The sequence below is a fragment of the Pelobates fuscus genome, chromosome 11 (genome assembly GCF_036172605.1).
Source record: "Pelobates fuscus isolate aPelFus1 chromosome 11, aPelFus1.pri, whole genome shotgun sequence".
In the NCBI taxonomy this organism is placed as follows: Eukaryota; Metazoa; Chordata; class Amphibia; order Anura; family Pelobatidae; genus Pelobates; species Pelobates fuscus.
In genome coordinates, this window is record NC_086327.1 from 42,836,620 (window position 1) to 42,841,974 (window position 5,355).

A 5,355-nucleotide genomic window follows, 5' to 3' on the forward strand; every position below is an offset into this window, starting at 1 on the left:
TACATGTTAAGATCCTTTAACCTTTCCTGGTAAGTTTTATCCTGCAATCCATGAACCAGTTTAGTAGCCCTTCTTTGAACTCTCTCTAAGGTATCAATATCCTTCTGAAGATAGGGTCTCCAGTACTGTGTACAGTACTCCAAGTGAGGTCTCACCAGTGTTCTGTACAATGGCATTTACCAAGTGGTCTAATCTAAATGACCTTTACTTTTGCTAAAGCATCATGCTAACTATTTATCTCTACACTAACCCACAAGCTGATCTTGACTATTTTGATTGTTTTGTGTCTAGCTCAGTGGCTCTTTAAAGGTGTTGACCGAGACTATATTTATACTGCTCTTTTGGTGCTTATTAGTGATTTACTTAAAGTGGCACTGTCGTATTTTTATTCTTTCAATGTTCCTTTAAATATGTCCCTTTTTTATATGTATTGTCTTCTCTTGTTCTTGTGCTGCATTCCAATATCAAGGCACTGCCATTTTCTTCTTCTCTGTTCCTAATGTCTGCAGTTTTCACTTTTGTGAAATACTTTTGACTGGCAGATCGTGGATAACTTAGCTTAGCAACTGAAATGGAAGTTTGCTTTAAGAAACACCCCAAACCCTTGACAATGTAAATATTTTAGTTGGTATTGGGACAAAGTGTCCGGGCACCATCATACTTTCAGGAGTTAATCCATTTTTTAAATGGTTAAACCCGAAGTTGAAACACATGAACCCACTGACGCTCACTAAGTGCCCACTGAAAGAAATTGTATGTACTAAAAACAAAACGTTTAAAGTATAATTTTTATTTAAGTTGAAAATTGAAAAGTGCCTTTAAAGAGAATCTGCAATAATGAACATGAGTGCTTGTTATTCCATTTTCAAATGTGTATTATACATATTTTTTAACTTGTTTATTTTTACAGAGAATTCTAGGAATATTACAGAAAACTGGTAAGTTGGGGACAAAAATTGCCTTTTGAAATGCTCTATTTCTGAAAGTAAGAAGTAAATTTAAATGTAGTTGAACAGCTTAAAAATGTATGTTGTATTAATGTAGAAAACTAAAAACCAAAACCGAAATATGCTATTTAGAGAGCTTTACACCAATTTCCACCTGAACAATAAAATATTTAAGGAAACAAGGTTTGACCAGGATGAAAAATAGAGAAGTAGGTGTTCCTCAGGGCACAGAGTAGGAGTCAAGATCCAGAGTCACAAAAATATACACTCAAAAGGCAAGGAGCATGGACATAAAAATACATCATCAGTGCTGGATCCTGAATTCCGTACATACATGTCACTATCCATCAAACGGATTAAAATCTTCTTTTATTCAAAAACATGGAGGACGTGCCTTGCGTAGTACAAAACGCATCAGCGTTGCCCTTCCTTGTGCCCCTGCACATAATGTCCAAATATAATTTTGTTTTTGAATAAAAAAATTTTTTAATCAATCTGTTTGATGGAGTATGTCATGAAAGTCATCCGTGTAGGATCTGACTCTAGTGATTTGTTGTATGTCTCGTGAGATGAGAACCCACCTCTCTGCACTCTCACATGGAAAGACCATTTCTTTTTTAAACTTTTTAACGCTTTGCCACTGCACTATGTAATTTAGCATGAACATAAATAAAAATAGAGAGATCTCACAGTAGGACCTGGTGCTGATAATAAATGAATGTTTGATTGCACCTAATGGTCTAGAGATGAAAGCTGGCCACTTCTCAGTACATGACTATAGGTGATCCCATACCTTAAACGGAAACATGTGTTTAAAAGTACTAGACATTAGAAATTAACTTACCAGCAGTAGACTTAGAATAGAGTGATTGAATAGAGGATGGGTCTGTTTATATACACATGGGAACACAGGAAAACCACAAGTACTGCAACACAGCAAAAATTTGGTGCTAGCAGTTGGAGTAATACCGGAGTTTAACTTGAACCTGACTGTTTAGTTTATTCATATATTTTTTATTTTTTTTATTTTTTTTAATTCTTTATTTTTCTTGTGCAGATGATGACAACAAGCAAGTAGAGCCACAACAGCATCCACAAGCATAGTTATTGCAGTTTACATTGTGGCAGATTAGTCGGCACATTTTTTGTATAAAGTTGACAGGCTAATAGAAACGCTTACATAACATGTTACAATAGTTAAGCCTTTAACAAAGCTAGTCACGTTTAAGGAGTGTTGAGAAATTTAACATCATTCGTTACCGAACGCTTTTGATTGAAAGAGTATTAACATAACGTATTTAACTCAAGAAATGCGTAGCTAGCTTATAAACATATAATGATAGAGTTGAACATTTGCTTGGCTTATAAGGAAGAAGCACAGATTTATGAATAGTGTAGTGCAAGCTGAATAAGGGCTAAGTACGATTAATGTAGTGGGTCACGTTGAGGTCAGCGAGTAAAACATAATGCATATATATTGGTACTTAAGTGTGAGAGAGTTCGCTTAGCTATGCAGGAGTAAACTCTGTGATCGCCCTGGACAAGGGCTTAGTGTGGGTATGCAGTCTGGTGAAGTTATACAATGGGTTCAGGTGAATGGATATGTCACATTTTGTGGTAGTTGTGCACTACGTGCTACTGTTGGCTTGTAGAAGCCCAACAGTGTGAAGCTGTCCGTTAGTTAATCGTTGTGTGCCTAGAGTGGGTTGCGTGTGTGTCCAGCAGGGAAAGATATCAGGTTTAAGATCCGCACGTTATGCCTGATCAGGTAGGGCCAACGGGGAGCCATTAAAGGTGACGTGTTGACTGCCTGTGGATTTAAAGGCACAGGCTTATTTAGGGCATTATCTGTTGCATGCGGGTTAATAGCAGAGGTAATGGCAAATTCAAAGGGCAAAACAGATTTTAAACATTTTAGATGGGCTGGGCTAATACATTTTGTGGTTAGATACAGTAGGCTTGTTACTTATTGGGCGTCAGGAGGGAGATTGCCTGGTGAAACAAAGTTTTATCTACAGTCCAGCACGTCTTTAAACTGCCATATGGCAATAAAATAAGATGTTGGGTACACATGTCTGCACAATTAGGACATGCGTGGGAGAAACACGCTGAGTATGTGCACTGGTTAGCTCCACACTTTTAAGTAAGGGACAGGATAATGATAGTGATATACGGGCACAGTGTTTAGATTAACTTGGTAGGGAGCTAAGTAAGATATCATTACACTGTGCAGTGCTGGTCTGTTATTCAGGTGCATGTCTGCTGAACACATGAGGATATTTAACCTTTACATAGCTGCGAAATATATAGGCATGCAATAGCTCGGGAGCAAAGCAAGAAAATAAAAAATAAAATAAAAAATAAAAAATAAATTAAAAAAAAAAAAAAAAAAAAAAGAAAAAACAACACTACTATGAATATGAATAAACTGCGCTCAGAAGTTCGATGTTGATTGCTAATCTCAAATCATAGATAAATATAGAACCATGTACATCATACAGTGTCCCGGAATTGGGGCCGACATGGGTGTAGTCCGCTTCTGGAGCAAACCCGATACCAGTACAGTCCGTTGGCTGCAGCATGGGCGGTAAGTTGGGTCGTCACGACCATCCACAGAGATCTATTCCCAGAGAGAGAGTCTGTGTCCGGTTGGCTGGAACGAGTCGTGGTCTCTTGGTGGCTGCGTCGGGACCCAGCAATGGGTGGGATAACAATCCGGTAGGTGATCTATTAAGTCCCAGAGATTTTAAGTTGCTTGATAGAGGTTGGTGGTGGGGCCCAGTGTAGTCAGGTGGGGGCAACGTCGGAGAGAAGGTGAAGGCGCCTCAGTTCGGTTTATGTGGTAACTGCGGCGTATGTAACTGGTGTAAGGTTTCGGGGTACAAATGGGGCGCTGCCCGCTGGATTCCAACTGTGGGTCGGTGTGGTGGAGGTTGCGGGGCCCGTCTGGAGGAGTGAGTCCCTTGTGAGGCCCAGGGTCTGTAGTAGTTCCGCTGCGTCTAGCGGGTCATTGATCTTGTGGGTTATCTCCCCGTGCTGTACATGGAGTGAGTTGGGGGTCCGCCAGCGATATGGAATATTTTGCTGCTGAAGCGTAATGGTGAGGGGTCGGAGTGACCTACGCCACGCCAAGGTGCCCCCTGACAGGTCTCCATAGAAAGTCAGCTTCCTATTCTCGAATTGCAGGGGGGTCTTTCCCCGGAGGGCGGTAAGGACCGACGCTCTGTCCGCTCCGTTACGAAAGGTAAGGATGGTGTCCCTTGTGGCTGAGGTAGGGGCTTTGGCTGATTTTGGGACTCTGAATATAGTTATGGGCTCAATAGGTGCAGTAGTACCTGGAGGCAGTATGCTGGTCAGAAGGCGTTTGACCGTGCGCGGAACTTCTGTCTCCGGTAGCTCTTCTGGCAGCCCCCTGACCTTGATATTGAATCGCCTCTTCGCGTCCTCCTGGGCGTCTAGGCGTCGTTCCAGCAGCGCATTCTTGCGGTGCAGTTCCCGCAGGTCACTTTGCAGGGTAGCGATGGTGCTCTTGTGTTCCTGAGAGGAGGCCTCTAGCACAGAGATGCGGCCTGTCAGACCTCGCAGTTCGCCCCTTAAGGCCGTGACATCCGTGAGGATATTGCTTTGCAGGTCTGCCAGGAGGGCCTTGAGCACCCCCGTGGTCACCAGGTCGGCATCAGGGTCTTTTCTCACGTTGCTGGAGGGTTGCTTTGGTTTCGGGTCTGAAGGTGGGAGGTATTCCTCCTCTGCTTCCTCAGAATAATCGTCCGAGAGGTCCAAGCAGCCACCGTGGAGCGCCGCCATATTGGCTTCACTCGGGCCACATGCTCTCCTCCACATTTCCCCGATCGTGAGCCCCGGGGTTGTTACGTCTGCCGCCTTCTTCTTATGCTTGCGTCCCATTTGGCTTGTGGGGTACTTGCTGACAAGGAGCGGTGGTGATCTTGGCGTTGATTAGGCGAGATTTCTCCGATTTTGTCGCGGAGCTCCAGAGTAGTGCGTCCGATCACCTCGAGTCGCCGACCGGAAGCCCCCGTTTATTCATATATTTTATACGATTATTTACTGCACTACAAAGAGGTATTTGTCATCAAATCTAATTCTTGGGGGAGGATAGATATTCTTGTAGCTATGCTACATATTTTTCACGGAAGTCAGAAAAAAGGAAAATGTTGGGGAATGACCGGGGTAGCTGTTTTGGAATGTAAAAATGTTAAAATGCATAAGAAAGAGAATAGAAAAGAAAATATAGGAAAAGCTCCTATAAAATTCATTCTTTCTAAATCAACCCTTGGCTGACTCTAAATGTATTTAGACTGGTGGATATGGTTCTGATTTTATAAATTCATGTCACCTTTTCATTACTTTGGATGCTTTATTTTGGTAACTATTTAAATTTCTAAATTCT